The following is an 18,016-nucleotide window of genomic DNA, read 5'->3' on the forward strand; positions in this document are numbered from 1 at the left end:
ATGGTGCCGGCGGCTCCTGCACAGCAGCATTTGTTGGCGATCCGATAGATGCTACTGTGCAGGCACTGTCGGCACCATTTTGACAGAGTATTTTTTCTGAATAAATTTATATCACCAAATAAAATAAATAAGTGGACATTATACATGCAATCATGCTACAGCGCAAGTGCCGCCAGCGCTATGTTGATGAAGATAATTTTGTTCCCCCACAATAATATATGACCAAATCATGAAAAAATACATGCATATTATCCATTGTATTATCCTACGGCGCCAGCGCCTGTGTGATGAATGTACTTTTTTTTCTAAACAATATTCTATCAAGTATGTAAAATAGGGGGCAGGTTACTGAAGGATCACTGACCTGTCATAAGCCCATACAGATGCAAATGTAAGCATAGAATCACTTAAAGCCCCACCCACACACCTCCCACAGCCCCACCCACAGCCCCACCCACAGCCCCGCCACAGCCCCGCCCACAGCCCCACCACAGAGCACGGGGATCTCATTAACTGAAAGTTGCAAATAAAGATTAAACAACAACCACAAGATGGATTTCATCACCCAGGTGTCATTGTAATCAGTATATCTGCGCTGACCTGACAGTGTCTGTAGGTTACTGTGCACAATCCTGCTGACAGGTTCACTTTAAGCCAGCTTGTCACACCACACAAAAAAGTTAATAAATAACATTTCCCATATCTGTACTTTTTGTCAGCATAATTTCTCAAACCTCCTTTTATTTTGTTAGAATGTTAGAAATGTCAAAATTTAGCAGCAAGATTTCATTTTCTTCTCAAGAAAATTTCCAAGTCCTATTTTTTGCAGATCTGTTCAGTTTTGAAGTGACTGTGAGGGGCCTATAGGAAACCCCCCCAGTAGTGATACCATGTGAAACACTGCAAAATGGCTGTTAGTAAATGTGTTAACCCTTCATTTCGGGTTCCTCAGTTTTGGGTTTTGTATCCGGTACCAGAACTGTACCCGAGCTCTCTCTCTCCTTACGGGTCACCGCTGTATCACTAGAAACTGTATTTGATTATTTTAATTTTAAACTGTTAATGTGAAATTATTAATGTAATAAAACAGACACACGGATGGAATACAGATCCGAATGTTTGAGTTTTCTGGGTGAAAATAGGATGAATATTCATTTGCTCATCTGAACCCGGCCTTACGCTAAGTATTCGGATTAATTACTTTCTCAGGCTATTATAGTGATGTCGTTTCCTAATAAGGGTTTTTTCTTTTCTTGTAGTTTTTGTGCAGAAAAATATATTTGACACTAAATAGCATTTATTGCTCATCTGATTGATCTAATGCCTGATGATATATTTTTGTTACATATTATTTCTCGCAAGACACATTCTGAGCAGTAAAACCAGTCCCCAAAGTTGGCATTTTGGCAGAATTCCTGAGGGTCCTTGGGGCAAATTTAAAATGTCCTGAATTTTTCCTTTCAAAATAGACTCTGGAAACATCAAATAGTTTTCAGCGTGTCAAAAAAAACTAATGCTTGGCTGGTTTACTAGCAGGGACCGAGCCACGATCCAGAATAGTCAGACTGTCAGGTCCTTGGCGGCTTCTCCCAGCCTGCTGCCCGGGGTTTACTTGTTCCCTCGCTGCTCCAGTCTCTATAGCGCCTGCTGCCCTTATACATCAGAGATCAGAGAATGGATCCTTGTTCCATCATTGCATTCGCCTGTATCTTCCTCTATGATACAGATACAGCTCATAGTGTGATACCGGGCAGGGGGGCTGGCACTGGCAGTGGACTCCCGACTCACAGGCCTGATAGCAGACACGTAGTTTGCCACTATTACTGGTACACCACTGAATTCACGCTAAGAACTTGCTCACACAATGCTTTCACCAAACAAAAAGGAAAATGCAGTAAAACTCCTGCGTTTTACTATATTTTTTTTAAATTTGCAACAATATAATGCTTTGGGAACACATCATGTAAACACAGCCTTATACTTTATTTTTATGATATTCAAATTTAGTAAAGTAATTAAACCATATTTTCTTTGTTTTCTTTGCTGCGATGTTTATTCCTTATAACACAAAATACTAATAAAAAAACAACAAATCTAGAGATCCCTGTATCAGGAAAAAGTAAAATGAGGAATTTTAGCCTTTCATTAGAAACTATCATATACATGTTAGGATTTTTTATTAGTTTAGATTTGATTTGTAAATAACAATTAGTAATGAAACGTTGCAGTTATTATATTGGCCACTTGATGTCAGTATCACATACACATGTTACAGACTTTTAACCCCTTTCTGACATCGGACGTACTATCCCGTCCATGTGGGGTGGGCCCCCATGACCATGGACGGGATAGTACGTCCAGCACGATCGGCGGCGCTCACGGGGGAGCACCGCCGATCGCGGCCGGGTGTCAGCTGCCTATCGCAGCTGACATCCGGCACTATATGCCAGGAGCGGTCACGGACCGCCCCCGGCACATTAACCCCTGGCACACCGCGATCAAAGATGATCGCGATGTGCCGGCGGTGCAGGGAAGCACCGCGCAGGGAGGGGGCTCCCTGCGGGCTTCCCTGAGCCCCCCGCAGCAACGCGATGTGATCGCGTTGCTGTGAGGGTCTTACCTCCCTCCCTCCCTGCTTGAGCCCCGGATCCAAGATGGCCGCGGATCCGGGTCCTGCAGGGAGGGAGGTGGCTTCACAGAAGCCTGCTCAGAGCAGGCACTGTGAAGCAGCCTGCACTGCAATCAGATCAGTGATCTGACAGAGTGCTGTGCAAACTGTCAGATCACCGATCTGTGATGTCACCCCCTGGGACAAAGTAAAAAAGTTAAAAAAAAATTTTTTAAATGTGTAAAAAAAAATAAAAAAAAATATTCCAAAATAATGAAAAAAAAAAATATTATTCCCATAAATACATTTCTTTATCTAAATAATAAAAAAAAACAATAAAAGTACACAAATTTAGTATCGCCGCGTCCGTAACGGCCTGACCTATAAAACTGGCCCACTAGTTAACCCCTTCAGTAAACACCGTAAGAAAAAAAAAAAAAACGAGGCAAAAAACAACGCTTTATTATCATACTGCCGAACAAAAAGTGGAATAACACGCGATCAAAAAGACAGATATAAATAACCATGGTACCGCTGAAAACATCATCTTGTCCCGCAAAAAACGAGCCACCATACAGCATCATCAGCAAAAAAATAAAAAAGTTATAGTCCTGAGAATAAAGCGATGCCAAAATAATTATTTTTTCTATAAAATAGTTTTTATCGTATAAAAGCGCCAAAACATAAAAAAATGATATAAATGAGGTGTCGCTGTAATCGTACTGACCCGGAGAATAAAACTGCTTTATCAATTTTACCAAACGCGGAACGGTATAAACGCCTCCCCCAAAAGAAATTCATGAATAGCTGGTTTGTGGTCATTCTGCCTCACAAAAATCGGAATAAAAAGCGATCAAAAAATGTGGTAACGCAAAAAATATTTTTTGCAATAAAAAGCGTCTTTCAGTGTGTGACGGCTGCCAATCATAAAAATCCGCTAAAAAACCCGCTATAAAAGTAAATCAAACCCCCCTTCATCACCCCCTTAGTTAGGAAAAAATTAAAAAAAATGTATTTATTTCCATTTTCCCATTAGGGCTAGGGTTAGAGTTAGGGCTAGGGTTAGGGCTAGGGCTAGGGTTAGGGCTAGGGTTAGGGCTAGGGTTAGGGCTAGGGCTAGGGTTAGGGCTAGAGTTAGGGCTAGGGTTAGGATTAGGGCTAGGGCTAGGATTAGGGCTAGGGCTACAGTTTGGGTTGGGGCTAAAGTTACAGTTAGGGTTTAGATTACATTTACGGTTGGGAATAGGGTTGGGATTAGGGTTAGGGGTGTGTCTGGGTCAGAGGTGTGGTTAGGGTTACTGTTGGGATTAGGGTTAGGGATGTGTTTGGATTAGGGTTTCAGTTATAATTGTGGGGTTTCCACTGTTTAGGCACATCAGGGGCTCTCCAAATGCGACATGGCGTCCGATCTCAATTCCAGCCAATTCTGCGTTGAAAAAGTAAAACAGTGCTTCTTCCCTTCCGAGCTCTCCCGTGTGCCCAAACAGGGGTTTACCCCAACATATGGGGTATCAGCGTACTCAGGACAAATAGGACAACAACTTTTGGGGTCCAATTTCTCCTGTTACCCTTGGGAAAATACAAAACTCGGGGCTAAAACATATTTTTTGTGGGAAAAAAAAGATTTTTTATTTTCACGGCTCTGCGTTATAAACTGTAGTGAAACACTTGGGGGTTCAAAGTTCTCACAACACATCTAGATTAGTTCCCTGGGGGGTCTAGTTTCCAATATGGGGTCACTTGTGGGGGGTTTCTACTGTTTAGGTACATTAGGGGTTCTGCAAACGCAATGTGACGTCTGCAGACGTCTGCAGACCATTCCATCTAAGTCTGCATTCCAAATGGCGCTCCTTCCCTTCCGAGCTCTGCCATGCGCTCAAACGGTGGTTTCCCCCAACATATGGGGTATCAGCGTACTCAGGACAAATTGGACAACAACTTTTGGGGTCGAATTTCTCCTCTTACCCTCGGGAAAATACAAAACTGGGGGCTAAAAAATTATTTTGGGGGGAAAGATTTTTTTTAAAAATTTTCACGGCTCTGCGTTACAAACTGTAGTGAAACACTTGGGGGTTCAAAGCTATCACAACACATCTAGATGAGTTCCTTAGGGGGTCTAGTTTCCAAAATGGTGTCATTTGTGGGAGGTTTCTACTGTTTAGGTACATTAGGGGCTCTGCAAATGCAATGTGACACCTGCAGACCATTCCATCTAAGTCCTCATTCCAAATGGAGCTCCTTCCTTTCCGAGCCCTCCCATGCGCCCAAACAGTGGTTCCCCCCCACATATGGGGTATCAGCGCACTCAGGACAAATTGGACAACAAATTGTGGGGTCGAATTTCTCCTGTTACCCTCGGGAAAATACAAAACTGGGGGCTAAAATATAATTTTTGTGGGAAAAAATTTTTGTTTTATTTTTACGGCTCTGCATTATAAACTTCTGTGAAGCACTTGGTGGGTCAAAGTGCTCACCACACCTCTAAATAAGTTCCTTAGGGGGTCTACTTTCCAAAATGGTGTCACTTGTGGGGGGTTTCAATGTTTAGGCACATCAGTGGCTCTTCAAACGCAACATGGCGTCCCATCTCAATTCCTGTCAATTTTGCATTGAAAAGTCAAACGGCGCTCCTTACCTTCCGAACTCTCCCATCCGCCCAAACAGTGGTTTACCCCCACATATGGGCTATCAGCGTACTCAGGACAAATTGTACAACAACTTTTGGGGTCCAATTTCTTCTCTTACCCTTGGGAAAATAAAAAATTGGGGGCGAAAAGATAATTTTTGTGAAAAAATATGATTTTTTATTTTTGCGGTTCTACATTATAAATTTCTGTGAAGCAATTGGTGGGTCAAAGTGCTCACCACACCTCTAGATAAGTTCCTTAGGGGGTCTACTTTCCAAAATGGTGTCACTTGTGGGGGGTTTCAATGTTTAGCCACATCAGGGGCTCTCCAAACGAAACATGGCGTCCCATCTCAATTCCAGTCAATTTTGCATTGAAAAGTCAAATGGCACTCCTTCGCTTCCGAGCTCTGCCATGCGCCCAAACAGTGGTTTACCCCCACATGTTGGGTATTGGCATACTCAGGACAAATTGTACAACAATGTTTGGGGTCCATTTTCTCCTGTTACCCTTGGTAAAATAAAACAAATTGGAGCTGAATTAAATTTTTTGTGAAAAAAAGTTAAATGTTCAATTTTATTTAAACATTCAAAAAATTCCTGTGAAGCACCAGAAGGGTTAATAAACTTCTTGAATATGGTTTTGAGCACCTTGAGGGGTGTAGTTTTTAGAATGGTGTCACACTTGGGTATTTTCTATCATATAGACCCCTCAAAATGACTTCAAATGAGATGTGGTCCCTAAAAAAAATGGTGTTGCAAAAATGAGAAATTGCTGGTCAACTTTTAATCCTTATAACTCCCTAACAAAAAAAAATTTTGTTTCCAAAATTGTGCTGATGTAAAGTAGACATGTTGGAAATGTTACTTATTAAGTATTTTGTGTGACATATCTCTGTGATTTAATTGCATAAAAATTCAAAGTTGGAAAATTGCGAAATTTTCATAATTTTCGCCAAATTTCCAGTTTTTTCACAAATAAACGCAGGTACTATCAAAGAATTTTTACCACTGTCATGAAGTACAATATGTCACGAGAAAACAATGTCAGAATCACCAGGATCCATTGAAGCGTTCCAGAGTTATAACCTCATAAAGTGACAGTGGTCAGAATTGTAAAAATTGGCCCGGTCATTAACGTGCAAACCACCCTTGGGGGTAAAGGGGTTAAAGCAACAATTACAATTTTTAAGATTATAAGTTCATGCTAAAAACATACAACTCTGCCCTTCACCTCTCCAAACAAACCTATTTCAACACCCTCATCACCTCACTGTCCAATAATCTTAAACGTCTCTTTGACACTTTCCAGTCTCTACTCAACCCAAGAGTGCAGGCCCCAACCACGGATCTCCGTGCTGACAATCTGGCCAATTACTTCAAAGAAAAAATTGACCACATTCGACAAGAAATCATCTCCCAATCTCTTCATAGCATGCACGGTCCTCCCTCCCCCACTGCATCTAGTTCACTCTCTGATTTTGAACCAGTTACAGAAGAAGTAATCAGGCTCCTTGCATCTTCTTGCCCAACCACTTGCACCAGTGACCCTATTCCGTCACATCTCCTCCAGTCCCTTTCCCCTGCTGTGACCTCTCACCTAACAAAAATATTCAACCTTTCTCTCACTTCTGGTATTTTTCCATCCTCATTTAAGCATGCCATCATACATCCATTACTTAAAAAACCATCCCTCGATCAAAACTGTGCCGCTAATTATATACCTGTCTCTAATCTTCCCTTCATCTCTAAACTCCTCGAGCGCCTGATCCACTCCCGTCTTACCCGCTATCTCTCAGATAACTCTCTTCTCGACCCTCTTCAATCTGGTTTCCGCTCTTTACACTCTACTGAAACTGCCCTCACTAAAGTCTCTAATGACCTACTAACAGCTAAATCTAATGGTCATTACTCCATGCTAATTCTCTTGGATCTCTCTGCAGCATTCAATACTGTGGATCATCAGCTCCTCCTCACTATGCTCCGCTCCATCGGCCTCAAGGACACCGTTCTCTCCTGGTTCTCCTCCTATCTCTCTGACAGATCCTTCACTGTATGTTTTGCTGGTTCCTCCTCCTCTCACCTTCCCCTTACTGTTGGGGTTCCTCAAGGATCAGTCCTAGGCCTCCTCCTCCTCTTCTTTGTATTCTGCCCCTATTGGACAAACAATCAGTAGATTTGGTTTCCAGTACCATCTCTATGCTGATTACACCCAATAATACACTTCTTCTCCTGTTATCACGCCGACCTTTTTAGTAAACACCAGTGATTGTCTTACCGCTGTCTCGAACATCATGTCCTCCCTCTATCTGAAACTGAACCTGTCAAAAACTGAACTCCTCGTGTTTTCTCCCTCTACTAACCTACTTTTGCCTGACATTGCCATCTCCGTGTGCGGGTCCATCATTACTCCAAAGCAACATGCCCGCTGCCTTGGGGTCATCCTTGATTCTGACCTTTCATTCACCCCTCACATCCGATCACTGGCTCGCTCTTCTTATCTGCATCTCAAAAACATTTCTAGAATTCGCCCTTTTCTTACTTTCGACTCTGCAAAAACTCTTACTGTTTCACTTATTCATTCTCGTTTGGACTATTGTAACTCTTTACTAATCGGCCTCCCTCTTACAAAACTTTCCCCTCTCCAATCTGTCCTGAATGCTGCAGCCAGGATCATTTTCCTCATCAACAGTTACACCGATGCCTCTACCTTATGCCAGTCGTTACACTGGTTACCCATCCACTCAAGAATCCAGTACAAAACTACTACCCTCATCCACAAAGCTCTCCATGGCTCAGCACCACCCTACATCTCCTCTCTGGTCTCAGTCTACCACCCTACCCGTGCCCTGCGCTCCGCTAATGACCTCAGGTTAGCATCCTCAATAATCAGAACCTCTCACTCCCGTCTCCAAGACTTTACACGTGCTGCGCCGATTCTTTGGAATGCACTACTTAGGTTAATACGATTAATCCCCAATCCCCACAGTTTTAAGCGTGCCCTAAAAACTCATTTGTTCAGATTGGCCTACCACCTCAACGCATTAACCTAACTTATCCCTGTGTGGCCCATTCAAAAAAACAAAAACATAATCAGGTTCCTCGCAACATGTTCTCATACACTTTATGCAGTTATTAGCCCTCTGTGTCTGTATACTTAGGCAGTTAACTGGTTCATGCAGCTTTACATGAACACCCGAGCCTTACACTATGGCTGATCCAAACAACGAAAGCAATTGTTACCATCCACCTCTCGTGTCTCCCCTTTTCCTCATAGATTGTAAGCTTGCGAGCAGGGCCCTCATTCCTCCTGGTATCTATTTTGAACTGTGATTTCTGTTATGCTGTAATGTCTATTGTCTGTACAAGTCCCCTCTATAAGTTGTAAAGCGCTGCGGAATATGTTGGCGCTATAGAAATAAAATTATTAATATATTATTATTATTTAAAATGTATGAATTGTGGAGCCCTAGAAAAAATATCTATGGAAAAGAAATTTTAAAAATATTCTTAAACAAAATACCTATCGTTATGCCGAAACCCAGGACCTTTAGATCTTCAGTCTAACGCTCTCCCAACTGAGCTATTTCGGCTGATGGTGGTCTACAATATTCAACAGTGTGAACTGAGGTTCAGAAAAGTTTCAGAAAAGAAAATTATTTTTATAAAAAACAGTAAGTTATAGTAGCATACTGAAAGTGATACAATAGTGGACAAGTCGGGGTATAGATAGTCACAGTTTGTTAAAAGACCTTTTTATTATATTTAGAACAGACTAAAATACTAAATTTTACTGTACAGAGAAACGCCTTCAAGAGGACCTGTCCCAAGGTCAGAACTGGCCAGTTTTTGCACTTATTTTATTCCCACTGTTCCCTTGAGTTTACCACTTTTTTGCTTTTTTACAATTCACCATACAGTTCCTGAGATATGGGCATTTTTATTTACTGATCATGTTTATGTCTTTTACAAGGAGGCGTTACTTGCAGGGTAATAATACAGAGCAGCCTAAAGACACGCCGACAGAGAACCCTGTGAGCCACGCACCTTTGTAAAGGACATTAAAATAAGCACTAAACATAAAGATCCCAGATCTCTGGAACTGCATGGCAGATTAAAAAAAAGATAAATAATGAGAGGAGCAGCGGAAATAAAACAAGGGGCAAAAACTGGAAACTTTTGACCTGGTGATAGGTCATCTTTAACCCCTTCATCCCCCAAGCAACTTTTCAACTTCATGACCAGGCCACATTTTACAATTCTGACCAATGTCACTTTATGAGTAAATAACTTTTGAGCGCTTCAATGGATCCTTGTGATTCTGAGATATTTTTTCGTGATGTATTGTACTTCATGATAGTGATAAAATTTCTGCTGGGTCAGCTGATGTGGGTGGCGACCACTCCCACCATCCTTCAAGAGGTCACCTGATGCATCAGCTGACTGTCAGAGTTAGTTCATTCTGCAGTGACTAAGCTGGGAGAAGGAGCTTGCTGGGAGCAGTTGTTCTTCAGCTGAGTCTGGTGAATCTGGTGTTTCGTTCCTGCTGTGCTTTGCAGCAGTGAGCTAAGTGTTGTTTTCCTTTACGTTGTCTGTCATACCTTCCCTTTGTGTTTTATTAGTGTAGCGGTTGGACCAGTGTCCTCACTTGCCAATTCCTAACTTAGGGATATGTGCAGGGCAAGCGAGGGCTTAAGTATCCTGCTCGGCGACGGGTTGAAAGAACCTGTATAGGGACGTCAGGGAGATCAGGGCACATCCATAGGAGAGTGCAGGAGGTGTCCATTTCCCTGTTCCCTATCGCTGGGCCCACCATTGTAATTGTGTCCCCAGTGTTCCCTTGTTTGTTGTGCTGTTGGTACTCGCTCTCTTGATGCCTGTCGGTACACATGGGTTATTATACCCGCTGAACTTCTTGGGGAGGTGACTGCTGTGCATGCCCTGCTGGTTTTGCACGGAATGTATGTGTTCACTTATAGCACTACGTTCCTGTATTTGTGCTGGGACATTCAGGGTTACTGTGCCTGTCCTACTTTGTACTATCTGGGGAATAGGAGTTTTTGGCTATTTTGAGCCTTATGCCTCATCTGGTTGCAATTATTTGAGTATGATTATTGCAGGTGTATTACCTATGGCTGTGGGCCTCACTTCTAGTTCATCCTGAGCTCCCGCACTATACTGCATGTATTGATCTCTACCATAGCATTTTGTTGTGTGCTTTGTATAACGTATTTGCGTTGTTTTTTGACATTACATATGGTGAAATATATGCTGTCCATATAGTATAGTTAGGAGCATTTGCACATTTATGTCTGTCACCATTATTATTGTGTCTCCCCTGTTACGTGTGTACAGGCTGTGACAAAACACTCTGGAATCGCCTTTGCTGGGGTCAAAGGACATGTGGTTTGTGCATTGAATCTGAGGCGTACAGCAGGTTTCTGAGCAGGCTGACCTCAGGTCAGATTTATTAACGTGAAAGCAACACAAAAAACAAAACATAAAAATAAACCCTAGCCTGTCCGGCGCTAACTAAACAAATACGTTGCTATCTCAACAACTGGGGGGGCTTCTCCCACCCAGCTAACATCATACAGATCTTGAGCAGAGCTCTTCACTCACATTTGTCTCACCCAGGCAGGCAATCTGTGTGCCCCAGGCAGACACTGGAAACACCCAGCTGGTCATCCTTTATTCCTGCAATCATTAACCCATTAGCACCCTGAAGATACTGAGTGGCCTAATTCACATAGGACAAACACCTGGGCGAGATATACCTGCCTCCATCTACCACACCAGCATGAGTCTTACATATCCCCCCCCCCTTGCTCAGACCACTCCGGTCGAGCAAGAACACTTTTGAAACAGTGCACTCGGGATAGGCCATCGGCGTTCCCCATCTGCACCCCAGGTCGGTGCTCCACCGTAAAAGAGTAAGCCTGCAGGGCAAGGAACCACCTGGTTACCCGACTATTACGGTCCTTGTGGAGGTGCATCCACTTGAGAGGGGCATGGTCTGTGACCAGCCTAAACTTCCTACCAGCCAGGTAATACTTGAGGGAGTCGAGAGCCCATTTAATGGCTAGGCACTCTTTTTCAACCACGGCATACCTCTGCTCATGTACATTCAGTTTCCGACTGAGATAGAGGACCGGGTGTTCGACTCCGTCCCTCACCTGGGAAAGTACAGCTCCGACACCAGTATCAGAGGCATCAGTTTGTACCACAAACTCGCTGCTGAAATCAGGAGTCACTAGTACGGGCTGAGAGCACAAAGCCCGTTTCAGGCTGTGGAAGGCCTCTTCAGCAGCTGAGGTCCATTTTACCATGACGGAACCCTTCCCCTTGGTAAGATCCGTCAAGGGAGTAGCCATGGCTGCAAAATTGGGTATGAACCGGCGATAATAGCCGGCAATCCCCAGGAAAGCCTGCACTTGTTTCTTGTTCACTGGTTGTGGCCAGCCCTGAATTGCCTGTATTTTGTCGATCTGGGGTTTAACCACTCCTCGGCCAATCACGTAGCCCAAATATCGGGCTTCTTCAAGCCCAATGTGGCATTTCTTGGGGTTTGCCGTTAAACCTGCATCTCGCAGGTCATCAATCACGGCTTGTACCTTCTGGAGATGAGTTTCCCAGTCCATGCTGTAAATTACGATGTCATCCAGGTAGGCAGAAGCGTACTGTCTGTGAGGCCTCAAGACTCGATCCATCAATCTCTGGAACGTTGCGGGAGCTCCGTGAAGTCCAAACGGCATATATACATACTGGAACAGACCTTCCGGTGTAGCAAATGCCGTCTTCTCTCTGGCCGCCTCGGCCAGAGGAATCTGCCAGTACCCCTTTGTTAAATCCAGGGTCGTAATGTATCGGGCTTTACCAAGCCGGTAGATCAACTCATCGACCCGGGGCATAGGGTACGCATCAAATTTAGAAACTGCATTCAGTTTCCTAAAGTCATTACAAAACCGGATGGAGCCATCCGGTTTAGGTATCAACACAATTGGACTGGACCAGGCGCTGTGTGACTCCTCAATGACTCCTAAGTCCAACATTGCCATCACTTCCCGGGAGACGGCTTCACGGCGGGCTTCCGGAATCCGGTAGGGCTTCACATGAACAGTGACGCCAGGCTCTGTGACAATCTCATGTTTCACCAACTTCGTCCGGCCAGGTTTTTCGGAGAAAAACTGTCGGTTCTGTAACAAAAATTGCTTAACCTCAGATTTTTGTCGTTCTGAGAGAGTCTCAGCAACCTGCACCTCTGGTACAGTAGGTGAACAAACCGGACGGGGCAGATCCGCCATTAGGGCAGAGCGGTCTTTCCAGGATTTTATCAGATTCACATGATAAATCTGTTCCGGTTTTCTCTTACCCGGCTGGTACACTTTATAGTTCACTTCACCAACTCTTTCTCGGACCTCAAATGGGCCCTGCCATTTCGTCAGGAATTTACTATCCACCGTAGGGATTAGGACCAACACCCTATCGCCGGGTGCAAATGTACGGACCTTAGCGCCTCTATCATAACTTTGCCTCTGTGCTCCCTGGGCCTGTAACATATGGTCCCTAACAATGGGCATGACAGCGGCAATACGATCCTGCATTTGTGTTACATGGTCGATCACCGTTTTAAAGGGAGTGACTTGACCTTCCCAGGTTTCTTTTGCGACGTCCAGCAGTCCCCGGGGACGACGGGCGTACAACAGTTCGAAAGGCGAAAATCCTGTGGAAGACTGGGGAACTTCCCTAATGGCAAACAGCAAATAGGGTAACAAGTAATCCCAGTTCTTCCCATCTTTGTCTATCGCCTTCCGGAGCATCTGTTTTAAGGTTTTGTTGAAGCGCTCAACCAGGCCATCTGTTTGAGGGTGATAGACAGACGTACGCAACGGGTCTATTTGTAAGAGCCTGCAGAGCTCCTTCATTACCCTCGACATAAAGGGAGTCCCCTGGTCGGTGAGTATCTGTTTTGGAATTCCCACCCGACTAAACACTTGTACCAATTCCTTGGCGATCGTCTTGGTAGCTGTGTTACACAAAGGGACGGCTTCCGGGTAACGAGTGGCATAGTCCACGATGACGAGGATATGTTGGTGCCCACGTGCGGATCGGGGAAGGGGCCCAACCAAATCCATCCCAATTCTCTCAAAAGGGACCCCGATGATAGGAAGGGGTACCAAAGGGCTACGGAACTGAGATTTAGGGGCCGCGATTTGGCACTCTGGACAGGACTCACAATAGTTACGCACATCACAATGTATTCCAGGCCACACAAAACAATGCAATATCCTTTCTGTGGTTTTCTGTACCCCCAGATGTCCCCCCATTATATGTCCGTGGACCAAATCCAGTACGTTCCGCCGATAAGGTTTGGGTACCACTAACCGTTGCACTGTGTCTTCCCCTTTTTTTTCTACCTGGTAGAGCAAATCATTTTCAAGAACCATATACGGGTACGCTAGCCTAGTGTCAGGTTCTACGGGTACCCCATCTATCATTTTTACATTTTTCCTAGCCGGAGTCAGGGTAGGATCTTTCATTTGCTCGCTGTGGAAGTCATCCACCTGGACTCCCAAATCTGGCAGGCAGGGTGCCGGATGGCTGTCTGCCTCCGCCTCTCGCTGAGGTTCCTCAGTTTCCTCTGTTTCCCCCGCCATGACGGAGAAGGGGTACTGAAGGTTAGATTCATTAACCTCCCCAGCAACATCTTCCTGTGGGGTCTCCTCTAGGGACTCGGGACCTCCAGATGGCATGGGAGAAGATTCACGGGTACAGCTACCGTGAAGGAGCAACTGATTCTCCCACAACTGCCAGAAATAGGGAAAATCCCTGCCCAGGATTACATCCTGTAACAATGCGGGAACGAGTCCCACTTTGTGCTGCACTGACCCATAGGGAGTAGAAATCCATATGACTGCTGTTAAGTACGAGCGGGTGTCACCATGCACAAGTCACAGAAAACTTGTCAGACGGACCAGACGGAAGTGCCACCAGACTAGCTTTCACCAGAGTGTTAAGTCCTTCTCAGTCCCTGGCTTACTAGAGGTAGGGATCCAGAGTAAATGACACGCAAACAAGGTATTGTGTGATCATGTACAGGGGAAGCCCAGGAGCACATCTCTCTCTCTGGGCTTTGCCCTCCCTTTATATAGAAAAGAATTATACTTTTACAGACATGCGCACAAGCGCTCATATTTCACTATCTCTTACATAAACAATCTATACCAGTCTTTATCAGTAGAAAGTTACATCATCTAGAAGGTGAATAAAGGCTGCTATTGAAAGAAGGAATGCACACATGATTACTTCCATAAAAGGAAATGTCAAGTCAGCAGAAATGTATCTTGTTGTAAGCGAGATTTCTCAGGAAGAAGACAAGATGGATTCCTTTAGTTCAGTCTGATCTCCACAATTCCCCCCTTTGACATTTTCTTTTATTTATTTTATTACCACAGGGCCAAAGACAAAGCCTTTATTTGGTATTACACATGTACATGCTTGTATTCAATAAGAGAATCAAATCTAGTATTAATTCTTCCGTTTAACTCTCGCAACCTTTTCTTTGTTTTGCAATAAGTAATGGGTACAGATCCAACAATCTGTCAGGGTTTGTGTATTGTTTAACAAGTCATGCACTAATTTTCTATGATGTTGTACGAATCTATTGTTCAAAGGGGCTAGAGAATTCAGTCTATCCCACGCCTCCGTTGAGGTTATCATTATTAACATCAATATCATGAGTTTATACTGCTTTTCTTGCAATGGCTTGCATGTATCCATGATGCCTTTCCTTCAAGCTTGACTGATGTAGGTGTTGTCAACAGGACTTGGAAGGGTCCGTCAAACCTTGGTTCTAGAGCCTTTCTGGTGTGTCTTTTTACATAGACTTGATCACCTGGTTCCAACTTGTGACTTCCTTCTGTGTTGTCAGGATCTGGAAGGGAAGCAAAAACTTGTGCATGCACCTTAGTTAATTGTTTCTGAAGATTTTGCACATAAGAAGTCAATGACTCAATATTTAACACAAGTTGCTGTGGAAAATAACATCCTAAATTGGCAGTCCTGCCAAACAAAATTTCATATGGAGACAGTTTAGTCTTACCCCTTGGGGTATTGCGTATTGAGTAAAGGGCCAGTGAAAGGCATTCTGTCCAAGGCTTTCCTGTTTCAGCCATGGCTTTCTGTATTTTTAATTTTAAAGTTCCATTCATGCGTTCTACCTTACCAGAACTTTGAGGATGATACGGAGTGTGTAACTGACTTTCAACACCCAACATTTTCAGTACATTTTGAAATATTTCTCCAGTAAAATGAGTACCCCTATCTGACTCGATCACTTCAGGGAGACCGTAACGGGGTATCAGTTCGGCAACTAGCTTTACAGCAGTGTTTTTAGCTGAAGCCTTCCGAACTGGATAGGCCTCTGGCCACCCCGAGAACATGTCCACACATACCAACACATACTCATACCCATTACTTTTTGGCAGCTGGATAAAGTCTATTTGTAATCGCTGAAACGGGTAGAGAGGTCGGACGTGGTGCTTCATAGGGGTCTTTGTTGTCTGTCCGGGATTATGTGCCAGGCATATAGCGCATGCAGCACAATAGTCTCTTGCATAGTTGCCAAAACCTGGAGCCAACCAGACTTGCTTTGCCAGTAGTGTCATTGCATTTGCAGACACATGAGTAGGGTGGTGCAGTCCACCAACTACAATCAGATACCAGGCTCTAGGTAGACATATTAGTCCATCTTTCTTCCAAATTCCCGCTTGTTCTTCTGCCCCTTCCTTTTTCCACCTGTCCCTCTCCTCTTCTCCTGCATCTTCCTGTGCTTGTCTCAGTCTATCTTCAGTATTTTCTGTGAGGTTTACAGTATGAACCTGTTGTAAGGGTTTGACAGCTGCTGCTTTGGCTGCTTTATCAGCCCTATCATTTCCCCTAGATTCCCTAGTGTCGAGTCTCACATGTGCAGCTACCTTGATTACTGCTACTTCTTTTGTTTCTTGTGCAGCCTCTAAGATCTGTTTGATCAGAGAAGTATGTTTTACAGGTTGTCCTGACGCTGTCATGTAACCTCTAGCTCTCCAGATTACTCCAAAATCAAACACAATACCATGTGCATACCTAGAATCAGTGTATATATTAGCTGTCTGGTTCTCAGCTATTTTAAGAGCTTCAATCAATGCTGTTAGTTCTGCTTCTTGTGCAGACTGTTTCGGTGGAAGTGGTTCTACTTTGAGAGTTTCAGATTCTGACACAACTGCATACCCTGTATGGAAGTTACCTGTGTCATCTGCAAACCTACTACCATCTATAAACAGCTCTAAATCTGGATTTTGAAGTGGTGTTTCGGATACATTGGGTAAGCCTACCGTTTCTTGTAAAATGAGCTCTGTACAATCATGTGTGTCTGTAGGGAAAAAAAATTGCGTGTGTATCAGTGTCCTTATTCCCCCCTTCAGACTCGAGAGGTAGCAGTGTAGCTAAATTGAGAGTCTGAAGCCTTGCAAATGTGATAGTAGAGGGGAGCAGCAAAGAACACTGAAGCCGCAAATGTCTGGCCATGGAAATGTGTTTTGGTTGGACCTGGTTTAATATCCCATAAACATCATGTGTAGTTTGAACTGTGAGTGGATGCTCTAGGACAATTTCTGATGCTTTGTCCAACAATAGTGAGACAGCAACAACTACACGTACACAGGTTGGCGCTGCTCTAGCTACGGGATCTAACCTTGCTGAAAGATATGCAATCGGTCTTTGTTTCCCTGCATGCTTCTGGGTAAGAACTCCTGTAGCATGGGAATCAACTTCTGCAGCCATAAGCTGAAACGGTTTGGTGTAGTCTGGTAGCCCTAACGCTGGAGCTGAAACAAGGGCATCTTTTAATTGTTGGAACGAAATCTGACCTTCTTTTGTCAACAAATAAGGTTCACTTTTTACACAGTCATACAGTGGTTGCATTAGTTGACTTGCATGTATAATCCATTGTCTACAATGAGACACTATTCCTAAAAATGCTCGTAGCTGTTTATGATTTCTAGGCTCATTCATCTGTCTTATTGCTTCAGTTCTTTGTGGTGTAAGATGCTTTTTACCTTGAGAAATGCAATGACCTAGAAAGACCACTTTGGTCTGACAAACTTGTAGCTTTTGTCTATTCACTTTACACCCTTCTTTTTCTAAAAAACATAGTAAACTCACAGTGGACCTTTCTGCAGTTTCTAGATCTGGGCAGCAAAGTAGTAGGTCATCCACATACTGCAAAATTACTACCTGTGGTTCGGGTTCAAACCTCTGAAGGACTGTTTGTAGGGCATTTGAATAAAGAGTAGGGGAGTGTATCATTCCCTGTGGAAGGCGTGTCCACGCCAACTGTTTGCCCTTAAATGTAAATACAAACAAATGCCAACTATCTTGGTGTAAAGGAACCGAGAAAAATGCATTTGAAAGATCTATTACAGTAAATACTTGAGAACTGGCTGGTATCTGTGATAGTAACGTATGAGGATTGGGTACAACTGGGGTGATTGGATCTAGAACTTTGTTTATTTCTCTTAAATCATGTACCATACGATATTTGGGCATAGAACTCTTATCAAGAGTTCTCTTCTTGACTGGATACAGAGGAGTGTTAGCAGGTGATTGTATCTCTACCAAAACTCCTTTCTCTTTATATCCCTCTATCTGTTTTGTAATCGCTAGTTCCTGCTGGGCACTCACAGGGTATTGTCTGAGCTGTGGGAGAACAGTTCCTGGTTGCACAGATAGTTTTACAGGAGAGA

This window comes from Ranitomeya imitator, chromosome 10 (genome assembly GCF_032444005.1).
Source record: "Ranitomeya imitator isolate aRanImi1 chromosome 10, aRanImi1.pri, whole genome shotgun sequence".
Taxonomy (NCBI): domain Eukaryota; kingdom Metazoa; phylum Chordata; class Amphibia; order Anura; family Dendrobatidae; genus Ranitomeya; species Ranitomeya imitator.